Source organism: Artemia sp. Qi Xiang Cuo, chromosome 4 (assembly GCF_049724085.1).
Source record: "Artemia sp. Qi Xiang Cuo chromosome 4, ASM4972408v1, whole genome shotgun sequence".
Lineage (NCBI taxonomy): Eukaryota > Metazoa > Arthropoda > Branchiopoda > Anostraca > Artemiidae > Artemia > Artemia sp. Qi Xiang Cuo.
In genome coordinates, this window is record NC_142797.1 from 18,173,692 (window position 1) to 18,186,475 (window position 12,784).

The 12,784-nt window shown below is 36.2% G+C and overlaps 1 protein-coding gene across 1 annotated transcript in view; it reads left to right on the plus strand.

Moving 5' to 3' along the window:
* The first annotated feature begins 218 nt into the window (after nt 1-218).
* The window catches only part of LOC148952844 (uncharacterized), a 128,289-nt gene continuing 115,723 nt past the window's right edge, over nt 219-12,784 (plus strand). Inside the window, exon 1 of the mRNA XM_089088128.1 lies at nt 219-332. The gene's annotated coding sequence lies outside the window, so the exon portion shown is untranslated. The remainder of the gene's footprint in view (nt 333-12,784) is intronic.

The window sequence follows — 12,784 nt, forward strand, 5'->3', positions numbered from 1 at the left end:
AACAAACTTACGATTTCCCCGACTATTAGATCATCACCCCCAAAGAACTTAGCAAAAAATGCTATCAGGTCTTTGCCTTAGCAATTACCAAGCTTTAATCAACGGAACTACTTAAAATTTTAAAGTAGCTATTAAAAAAGGGTGCCCTAATAGATAATCTGTGCTGGAAAACCCGGTACATCATAAAGACATCAGTTTCAAAGTTACGTCACCAACAAGTTAAGAACTGGCGATCAGCATCAACTTCGGAAAACGTCTCTTCAGTTACCTTTTTGGCCTTAATTACTAAGGTTGTGGAGGGATTCAGAAATCGTAGTGATATTCCTGCAAAGGTAGGTTGCTTTTTTCTAAGCATATATTTACTCAGGCAAATTTTTGCTTTTCTCGATTAATTCTCTATCTAAAATATGAAAATACCTTATGGCACCCTTTCCAAATTTACTAATTGCTAGTGCAAATAAATCCTCACGAATAAACTACCCCCGCCATACGGGGCCAGATATAGCTTTAGACTGCATACAACACTGTATTGATTTTTATTGTTTTTATTTTTCGTCGACAGTTGGTTCATAAACCCAAAATAAAGCCGATTCAAAAAAAAAGAAAAAAAAAGCTTTGACTATAGTCTAAGGCTATATATGGCCCCCTTTGTGGCTGAAATGCATTTGCAAGGGTAGTGATTACTGTATTTTGAAGAGTGTTAAGAATTAGGAAGAGTAATCATCTTTTAGCTAGTGGCTAAAATAGAGAAACCCCACAATTTAGCCTGCACATGGTAACAGTAGAGTTAATATCATATTCTGAATTAAACACTATAATAACAAAAATTCCCTGGTTCCCTAAATTCAGAAAGTACTATTTATTGGATTTTAATAGTTGCTTCCAGTTTAAATGTATCTCCACCCCTCCCCCCCCACGTCTGGATAGTGCAATATTGATTTTGTTGTTGTTAATTTTTTTTTATCCAGTTGGGCTTTAAGTACATACTAAGCTGTCCTCCCTTTCAATTTAATCTTTGTGTTTTCTTTCTGAAAACTATTATCATGGTTGCAGCGGCAGCTGCAACCTAGTATCAAAAGTTGAAAAACGTGTTTCCAAAAAACTGTCTAGTGAGGAAAAATTTCCATCTAACATTGAATCAGGAATGGTAACTATTGTTTCGATTAATCTTAGAAGTAAAAGTTAATTTCGAAAAGAAATTATGGGGATTTCAAAAAAGAGCCTGAAACCCCTTGAAAATGGTGTAAAATCGAATAAAAAGTGCACCATTGGAATCAGTATGGTCCAAAATCTGTTGTAGGATAATTACAGTCCCCCACCTTGAACACCAAGGAAAATGACTTTTTTGCATGGGTGGCACTGATTTATCTCCCGTTTTCCTTTCGTTTTTTTTTCTAGAAGGGCTAGGGGGTGGTCAGAGCATCATAGAGAGGCGTGTAATAGCTCATTCGAAAGGGAATTAAATTTTTAAGTGCTCTTTTTAAGTGATCAAAATATTGGAGGGCAAATAGCCCCCCCCCCCCTGCAGGCCCCCTCCCCCAAACTAGTCCAGTAAAAATTTTGAGATTTTTTTGAAAAATTTGAAGCCATTTTGTTTAACATTGTTCAAAGGTCCAATATATATGGTTTTGATGATGATATAGCCCTCCATATTCCCTGGGGAAGGGCTTTATGTGGTACTCTTACTAGGTTGCTAGCTACCGCTGCAACCCGGATCGGGCGTATCGATGTCGCACGTATCGGTATCGGGCATATTGGTATCGCTCGTATCGAATCGTGAATATCCGTATCGGTATCCGTTGTTGTTTTTTGTTCAGTCATTTCTAGGTTCATTTTTTAAAGCATGTCCCGGCAAGGTATCATGGTTGCAGCGATAGCTGCAACCTAGTGAAGAGCGAACCACAGCCCATAGTAACCAATTGTTGAAAACGCTTTTTGAGAAAAACTGCCTAGTGAAAAAAATTTCCACCTGACACTGACTCAGGAATTTTAACTATTATTTCGGTTCGTCTTAAAAGTAAAAATGTATTGCAAAAAAGAAATTTATAGTGATTTCGAAAAAAGCCTCAAACCCGAAAATGGCGTCAGATCAAAATGAAAAATGTATCATTGGAATCAACATGGTCGAAGACCTTGTACAGGAAAGTCCCCTTCCATGAACAACAAGGAAAATCACTTTTTTGCGTCGGTAGCACTGATCTGCCTCCCGTTTTTTTTTTGTTTTTTTTTCTTTATTTTTTTTCAACAGGCTTTGAGGACTACCAGGACATCATAGAGAGATTCATAATGTCTCATTCAAAAGCTATTTCTCATATCTACGTGCTTTTTATAAATTCTGCCATCTGTAATTGCCATATGGCACTAAAATGGCACTCTTTGCGCTATTTCTCAAGGGGTGGCACTAGCAGGCTACAAGAACATCGTTGACAGATCTTTTAGAGCTCATATAAAAGGTATTGCACATATCTACGTCTTTCATATAAATTCCACCGTCATCAAGTTCCAAATTTCACTAAGAACGGCACTTTTGGTGTCGTATCTCAAGTGGGAAAGCTGGGGCTATTGGGCTAGCAGAACTTATAAAAGTGATGTTTAATGACTCATTTGAAAGCTATTATATACGTGTTTCTTTTCAATTTTACATTCGTAAGTGCGATAAAGTACTGAAAACAAAACTTATAGTGCTACTTCTGAAGTGGAAAAGCTCTGAAGTACAAAACAGGTATCATTGTAATAGGTATGTTCCAGAAACTTTAACTGGAGGTTCACAAGAACCCCTCCTGTATACTCCCCTCCCAGCCCCCTTAGTAAGTTTCATAAATCGTCTGCTCATCAGTAAGCTACTGAAACATTAGCAGGCTACCACACCGTCGTAGATAGATGTTTAATGGCTCAATTATAAGCTATTGCTTATATTTAAAAATTCTATCATCTATTAGATTTCACAGTTTTTAATGTTAACTATTTTCTGAGGAGAATTTGCAATGAACTCTTTGTCAGGGTTGAAGCATTAGCTGCAACCTAGTAAAGAGCGAACCACAGCGCATAGTAACTAAAAGTTAAAAATGTTAAAACGGTCGTTTTTTATTCTTTATTCCAGGCCTAGCGGGTTACTAGAACAACTTAGAGAGATGCTTAAAAGCCCATTCAAAAGCTTTTTCTCATATGTACTTGGTTTATATAAATTTGGCCGTGTGCAAATGCCATATGGCACGAAATTAGGCACTTTTTTTGCCGTTTCTCGAGAGATGGGGCTAGCGGGCTACCAGAACATCTTAGATAGATTTTTGATAGCTCATATAAAAAATATTGTTCGTATTTACGTTCTTCCTATAAATTCCAGCATCTGCAAGTTTCAAATAGCACTAAAAACGGCACTTTTGGTGCCATCGAAAGCTAGGGTAAGTGGGCTACTAGAACTTTTTATAGTGATGTTTAATGGCTCATTGAAAACTTTTACTCATATCTACGTGTTTTTTTTTGTTTGTTTGTTTTTTATCAATTTTACCATTCGTAAGTGAGATATAGCTCAGAAAATAACATTTTTGGTGTCACTTCTTAAGTGGAAAATCTTGGAAGCCTAAAACGGTATTATTGTATAATTATGGTCTGAAACCCATAACTGGAGGTTTGCAAGAACACCTCCTGCAACTTCCTCCTCCAGTACCCCTTAATAAGCTACACAATTAAAGTCCTGCAAACACCAATATATTAAATTACATAATTAGAGGTGTGGTTCTGTCAGTACAGCGCTGGAATTCAAATTAGATTATCATGCGTTCGATTCCAGCTTGGATTTTTTTTCAATCATGGTTTTTCCCTTCTTATGATTACTTTTCAGACAATCTACTATTTTTGTAAGCGTGATGCACTCATTTTTTAAGGCATATCCCAGGAAGCGAGATTTCAACCCTATTGTTTGTATATATGCGCTTTTTATCAATTTTACCATCCAAAAGTGCCATATAGCACTAAAACGGCACTTTTGGTACCACTTCGTAAGTGGAAGAATTTGGAAGCACAAAACGGTACCATGTGCAATAATTATGGTCCAAAGCACTTAACTGGAGGTTTATAAGATCCCCTCAAATATACTCCCCCTTCAGACCCTCTTAGTAAGTTTCATAAATCAACTAGTCATACTAGAAATAAAACATTTTTGCGAAAACAAATTAACTATAACTAAAAAAAATTTAACTAAACATCTACCAAAAATTAAGCTTGATTGATCAATAGTTTTGAATTGATCCTTCAAACTTCCCTTTGTGATGAAGCCTGTGTGCTAGTTCTAACGGCGGTAATTGAGGGGAAGGGACGTCCTTGCCTCCTTAGTTTTTGCTCTTGCCTAGGTTTTGAAATCACCTTTTTTTGGTCATTTCATTGGAAAAGGTAATTGTTTCATTTAAAAAAGTTGGGGAAAGAGCCGAAAGTGCACTTTGTGGGAATAAATATAAGCTTTTGAATGAGCCCTTAAACAGCTTTTTTGTTACAGTAGCCTTCTAGTTTCTGCTAGTCAGTAGGTGATTTTTAAAGCCCTGTCTTCATTATGGCTTTTTCAGGCGAAGACGGCCGAATAAAAACAGCTTTTTGCTCATCGAAAAACAAACGTTCCTGAAAAACATGCATTGTTTTGTGAGCCTAAGGATAATGAACTTTATGTTATAGACTGAAAGTTTTTCTTAGCTGTCAAGGTTGTTTGCAGTATATTTTAGAGGTGCCTTATCTCCCCTAGATTGGTGATAATTAGAAATTATATTAAAAATAAGTTTTCAACTGAAACTAAGAAGTGACATTCAAAATTAAAATAAACATACATTATTCCGTGTAAATAAAAAAGATCATGGCAGCGCTGTTTCTACATTAGATTTTAATCAAAAACGAACAAAGATTAATTAAAAAAAAAAAAAAAGCTTTTCCGAGGGAAGTAAAGAGCGAAGTTGAAACTTAAAACGGACAAAAATTATTACTTCACAGCCTATTTAATATATATTAATATAACTAGTACAAATAAACCCACTAATTATGTTTCTCTGTGCCTTTAGGATTGTACAAAACTAGCGCTTTACTGAAAACACAAAATAATACAGGACTTTTGATACAGTGAAAGCAAACTAATTAAGGACACCTTTTATAGAATCAAAATATTGTCAATCTGTTTTAGGACCAATCCCTTTTAAGGTAAAGCAATAATCTATATAATGATTTTCTTTATTTTTTTTACTTTTAACTTTGTATCACTTCTGCTCAATGGCTCAGTTCAATGACTGGCTCTCGTTTTGGTTCTTAAAAGGACATGTCATGATTAGTTTGTACACAAGTTCGAAGTAAGGCTGTCTTGATAGTATTAGGACTATAGACTAGCTTTAGAATTTGAATCATAGCTTGAAATTCACTCTCGTATAGAGAGAAATAATCGGATTTCCAGAGTTCATATTATGTCTTATATGATCTTCAGTTCAAGTGATACTAAAGCATATTACAATTTAAGACTGTATATTACCCACTATTGGTATTAAAGCTGGTGAGAGCAAAATTCTGCTTGATAAATCAATCCAATATTTCTGTATGCTATATTAATCTCTATTTAGAAGTTAATAGCTGACTATTTGAATACAAGTAAAAAAAGAAAAAAACACATTTGGGGCTGAGGCGCATTTGTAAGGGTAGTGATTACTGTATTTGGAAGATTGTTTAACTAGTTTATTTAACTAATAGTTGTTTTTGTTGTTGTTTTGCTCTTTTACACAGATTAATATAATTATAATTGATTGGATATTATTCCAGAACCAGGCACTCAAATCAATTTGTATAAAAATCGTATCAGTTTTAGGGTGCCATCTAAAAAAAATGTACCCTAAGAGAGAGAGAAAGAGAGAGAGAGAGAGAGAGAGAGAGAGAGAGAGAGAGAGAGAGAGAGAGAGAGAGAGAGAGAGAGAGAGAGAGAGAGAGAGAGAGAGAGAGAGAGAGAGAGAGAGAGAGAGCAAACTAAAATTATCGCGATAGTTTTCTTATAAGAAACTAAGAAAAAAACCAAATCAACTTAAATCAGAACTGTCCATCTATAGAAAAAACCGAATTAAGGAATGTCAAACCGAATTAAGTGGAACCTATATGTTCAAATGACGTTTATTATGCTAGCACTCTTCTTTTTTTTACCCGGGAGCAAATATTTCTTGAATAACCTATTCATGCAGAAAAAACCGTTTAAATCAAAACCATATGTTTTTCCAGGTGGCGTTGACTAGGGTAATTCGTGGTCACTAAAATAGACACGTACTCATGATGGGTACATGTTCCAACCCATTTGTTGTTCTTTTTTTTGTAAGTAGTTACAAGAAGTTGGATTTTGCTAGAAGTATTTAGGACATCCTTTCAACTGGATAGCAGCTGGGCCTATCGCATTACTGCGTAAGGATTTACGTATGTTACGGAGCTTAAGAATACAGACTGGTTTCTGAACGGTAAAATATTTTTTTATCATGCAGTTTTAAACAAAGTTAGAGCTTCTCTACGATCTGGGCCCTGGAAATCTAAGGAGGAAAAAACGTTATTTTATTAGAATGTACATCCTGGTAGCTTATTTTTGACAAACAATTTACTCACAGAAATCTTTTCAGAATTTTCTAACAGCATTTTATCGTGGGCTCCATTAGTATTCAAAAGAGGTGGGTAAGGACAATTGCATCACCTAAGTTGGGCGGAAGACAAATATCAAACGGAAAAATTTTGCCTACCAAAAGCAAAGGGAAGGTTCATGGTAGATGCAATCCTGGAAGACCTAGGAGGAGATGACGTAATAACATCGGAAGTGAATTCTTATATCGTCTGAAACAAGCAGGCGAGTGCAGCGTTGCCAGCGCGGCACAATTGTGCCGTTTTTGATACAATTTAGAGGTCCTGTTACAACGCCGTACATTTGAAAATTTTTTGGTACAATTTAAATTTTAACGTCGTTCACATCTCGTGATCGATGTTATTGGTAAAGTTGGTTTCGAAGTTCTGTATGAAATTATCAAGAAGTAGAAATTCTGAATAATAGTTGATGAAAGCACAGACTTGTGTAACAAAAAGAGCCAGGTTATAGCTGTTTGCCATCTTGATCTGAATGGCGTTGATCGAGAAGAAAGTTTTCCTGTAAGAGACTCCTTCTTGAGACTTATAGAAGTTCAGCAATGTACAGCTAAAGATATTTACCGGGCCATAATTAAACTACTTTTTCAAGAAATTGGAGCTCCAAAGGCAAACCTAATAGGATTTGCCGCAGACAATGCGTCGGTTATGATGGGGGAGTAAGGTGGTGTTTAGGCGAAGCTGTCAAAAGACTACTCAAGTTTTTTTGTACTTGGTTGTTCATGCCATTCCATTCAGATATGAGCTAGTGCTGCCGGTAAATATTTGCCGAAAGAAATTTGTCAGATCTTTGTAAGGATGTATATGGCTATATTTGTCGCAGCCCACAACGGGCCAGTGGGATTTTAGAATTGCAAAAGTAAATGGAATTGAAAGAACATCGAATTTTGAGAAATGTTACGACTCGACGGTTGTCTAAACAAGTCGTTATAGCTTAATATTTGGAGCAGTGGGATTGTTTGACTGTATTCTTCCGTACAGAGAATCTTAAAGAGACCAACAAGCCGGGAAAGGCCACTGCCATATAAAAAAATCTGCTGTCAGCGGTTTTCAAGGCCTACTTTGCCTTCCTGGTGTATATTTTGAAGTATATCGAAGACCTTAACAAGTAATTTCATACAGGAGACACCTAGATTCATCTTGTCTACAATCGTTTTTCTGTAGTATACAAATAATAACATTCCACTTTTTGTTGCCTAGTTATACCAAAGAAAGTGATTCCCGCCTCATAAACCCACATGACACCAACTACTATGCCTATGTCAAGAATTTGGGGGCCGAGTGGAAGTGATTTTGCCAAAAAAAGGTATCTTTATCTGCTGCAGGTGAGTTTAAAAAGGAGTGTAGGAAATTTTTGATCGAGCTCTGTGATGAGATGAAAAAGTGTCTTTTCAACTCCAGGTATTCATCGGTAAGAAACTTTGATAGGCTTCATCTACACTACACTATGGAAGTAGATTAAAATCAGCTTAACCTGGTACCACTTCTGGTTCAGTTTCTGAATTTACTGAGTAACAATGACCTGGAAAATATCATCTAAGGGTAGACGAGATTACCCTTTTGCTCTTAACTTAGTACTTTGATTGACTCAGATCCAGATGTGTTTTTGACTCGGGTTTACAGGCAAAAACATGTTAATGGGTCAAAGCGTTTTCTTCTGCTCGGGCGTTTCACTTTAAGCCTACTTGTTCCCCTCACGCTTCTGCTGCTGCTGATCTAACTTTCTCAGCTGTCAATCTGAACAAAACCGGCATTAAAAATTGTTTCTGTTTCACCACCTTGAAAGGGCTTCTCAGTACAAAACGGATCGTTTTAAAGAATTGGAAACCACCCTTGAAAATAGTTCTGCATCCAATGTGGGAAAACTGTGGAATGGGATATGAAAAAGCAGGCCTACAAGAAGAAATAGCAGAAAAAATGACCAACTAGCACAAATGTTCCTCTTTTTTTTAATGTTACAGTTTTATTACCTTTGTACGGTTTAACCTGATTTCTTGTGCATTATAGTCGAAATACTTCTGATAAATTAATTTATCCATTACTTTATCCTTTATTCGCCTTAATGCCCAATATTTCGAAAGAAAGGATTAATCCCAACAATCATCTTCGAGAACGCTTTCAGAAAATTTTACTGATACCTTCTTCTAAAATGCTTTTAGCGGTTTGGGACTGCTATATTGTTACGCTGAGAAAGTCTATAGGAGCATTCTTCATACTTCAAGATATGAGGTTTCTACTGCCTTGGGTTTATTTTTCCTGCTCTTACCCTAGAACTTTTTCTCAGTTTTCAGGGAAATCAATTAAACATAATTACCGGCTAGTGTTACAAAGTGACGCGAGCGGCGAATTTTTAAACTACCGTCCAGATGGCACAAATTGATCTCTTGTGGTACAACTTTGGTCGGAAAACTGGTACAATTTATCTCAAAGCGTTGGCAAAACTAGGCGAGTGTAGCCCATATAGGAAGCTGATCCGTGAACATGCTAAGGAGATTGCCCAAATCCAACCCAGAGGGACATAAGTCATAAGTCAAGTGCTTCATAATACCAAAGGAGAAGTTTGGGTTTTGGGTTTGGAGGGGGGATATAAGGAAAGTGCCAACAAAATCGACCAGTGTGTCGACAAATACGGACACAAAGGCTAAATTAAGACGCCGAAGATACCCAAACTCCAAGGGGTCGCCTCTGCGTGCCGACGTTTTAGAACTTTGGGGGGGGGGGGAGTCCATAGCAGGATTTGCCCTGCTATGAACGCTTAGTCTTCAATTATCATAACATATAGCCCCTGTAGATTTTTTAGAGGGGGCTAAGAAGATATTGAAAGGTAGTTATAGCCTATTCACATGTTTATTATTACCAACATATTCTTACTAAAAACACCAGCATGTTTTTTTTTATTTTCTTGAAAACACTGGCTATATAAGACGCTATTATTTTTCAGCAACAAACTCCACTGAAGTGGAATGTTCATTGCTTCATAGACAACATTTATAAAATTAACGCTGCCACATTAAATAAAATAAAATGCTTCCGCTGCCTTTTAAGCAATATTTATTTCCTGTTTTCCAATTTTCGTCTCTTTTTTTCCTTGTGCAAAGCCTCTTTTTCCTCAGCTGGCACCTCCTACTCCTCATCACAGATTGAAAAATGGTAATCTATGAGGTAGTTTATATTTTGAATATTAGAATTTGCAGGATTGGAATGATTGGGAAAGTTTAATCCATTCCCCGTGTTCGGTCCAACGCTTTTCAGATACCATGTTCATGGTGGGACTGTAATCTCCATTAAAAATATAAAATGGTTAGATTCTAAATTAAAACAATACAAGTTAGTACTACTTTGGTTTCACACATAAACGATTTTTAAAACTAAAAATAGCATGTTAATGGGATAGTTATTGTAGGGGCTCACGCTGCACTGTTATTAGTGTCCAAATTTAAGCAGAAAGAATTCTATACCCCCCCCCCCCCCGGTACTGTCTTTTAGCGAACTTTGAAAAATTATGTAAAAGTTTGACAAACTATGTTTTATAAAAGAAAAACATCCACACATAAATCCAAAGACTAATGGGACCCAAGAAATCGTTTAGCCTCGTATTTTTTTTTTTTTTTTTTTTTTTATCCTGACTTATAAGGTTTTGAAGAATGAGTCAAGATAAGTTTTAAATATGAAAAAAATATACTAGGGCTTAAATCCTAGCCAAATTATTGGAATCGTGTTTTCAAAGTTTAGAGAACAGTAGATTCAACCCAAAATTAATGAGAAAATTCTTTTTTGTCTAACTTAAAGCAGATAGACTTATCTTTTATGCAATCTCCATGGTTTCTCATAGTCAAAATCAATTGTTGAATTTTAATTTTGTTTAGTCTATCTCGGTAATTCAAAAGCGACTTGCAAGTCTGATTCCTTGAGAACTCAAGATTTAGGAGCGATCATTCGAAAACCGGATTTATTTTGTCAAAAAATCGTACATAGAAGAAAATAGTATATATCTGGCGGAATAATTGTTATTTCTTTCGTAAATCATATGTATGAGAACTCAGGACTAGGGCAAATCCTGATGCCCTTTGTAACTAGGGCGCATTAGCGTCTGCGCAGTTTTCACGCATTTTATCTGCCTAGTTCTGGCCTTATACACCCGTAAAGACTTCGCGTGGAAATTCATACGTTGAAAGGTTTCCGAAAATTTTCAGTTTTTTGGAGAGGATTTTTTTTTTTAATTCATAATGTAATGTAATCCATTTCCTCATAATGTAAGTAGCCAACATAAATTAAGAATATAATGTTGGGTTCTTGGTTTTTCAAGGATCATCTTTTAAATCGCCACCCATAAACTGAACATACTTGAGCTGAGTAATGGTTTATAATGGGATAGTAACGTCATCACGTCGGAATGTGAAATAACCATTTAAGTCCAAGAAAACATGGTGTTCGTGCATGACGTTTCAGAAACAATTAAGCTTTTTCCTAAGTTAACCAGCCTAATGTAATTTGTCCCTTGAATAAGACTGATTTTGCCTAAAACAGCGCATAGCAGCACCAAATCTATCATGATGGTTCTTTTGACACGAAGAAGGACTAAGGGATTAAGTAACCACAATAATTATTTTTTTTTTATTCTTTCAATTAAACGCTGTTGTATTATTTCGCTTAAATGACATCAATGACATGTCATAAATGACATATGCCATATATCATGATGTCATAAATGACATCACAGATGACATCGCAGAAATTCCATTCGAACATATCTCCTAAAAATTCCCATAAATACATGATTTGATATAATACATAAGTCTAATCCAGTGCAGATTTATTAAGTATGAATTTAGCTTAGAGATCCATTATTTTCGTCCAGCTTGAATTTCTCGAGCTATGTCGGTCATCTAGTCAAATAGTATTGCTTATACAGACTAATTTGACAAATGGCAGCAGTCATGTGGTGGCACAGGGGGATTAAACTCATGCTTGGTAATATAGGAGCCCGAGTTCGGTCTCACCTGCTGCAACCCAACACAGGGTCTGGAATTTGATTGTCAGGGGGCACTTGCTCTTCCCTAGATTTTGAAAAATACTTATTTTTTTGGAAATTTCATTGAAATGAGCAAAATTATCCCAGTCTAGATTAAAAAATACATTTTGTCCCACTCCCCCTGCGTTAAAGTGAATTTGCGCGACTGTAGAATTTTATAACGAAATTCGGAAAACTTAAATGAATAAATATTATTAAATTTGATTATATACATTTACAATTTTTTTTATCGAAGTCAACACAAAATTTGAAAACTTGAAGAAAATGAAAATCCCTTGTTGATAAAATCAGATACCCCCCGCCACACACACACACACACACACACACGCAAGCACGCGTAAATAAAGGGTTATTTTGAATATAAATTCCTTTATCAAACAGTTCGTGGTAACAAACTGTGGGCAAGGAGCAACCCGCCTCAATAGTAACCGAAATTTAAAAAAATGGAATTTTGATACCAATAGATAACCTACATCAAAAGAATTGGATTTCAATGCTGATTTCAAATATAACACCCCCTAAAAGTCATAGAATCTTAATGAAAATCACACCATCAGATTCAGCGTATGAGAGAACCTTACTGTAAAGGTTTCAAGCTCATATCTGCAAAAATGTCAAACTTTTATTTTTTGCCAGAGGAAAGATCACGGATACGTGTTTATTTTTTTCTCCCAGGGGTGATCGTGTCGAACCAGTGGTCCTAGAATATCGTGGGAGGACTCATTTGAACGGATATTAAAAGTTCTAGTGCCCCAATCAAATGACTAAAAACTGGAGGGCAACTAGGGCCCCTCCCATGCTTATTTTTTCCCAAAGTCACCCGATTAAAGTTTTGAGATAGCCATATTGTTCAGCAAAGTCAAAAAATCTAATAACCTTGTCTTTGAGGATGACTTGATCCCCCACAGTCCCCAGGGAAGGGCTGCAAGTTGTAAACTTTGACCATTGTTTACATATAGTATTGTTTATTGGGAAATATACAGATATTTTCATGGGGGAATTTTTCCGGTGTGTATGGGGGGGGGGGGGGGGTCGGGGGAGGAATGTTACGTGGGAGGATCTTTTTAAAGAGGAACTTTTCATGGGGGAAGGGAATTTTCTATGAAGAGGGCGCTGGATTTC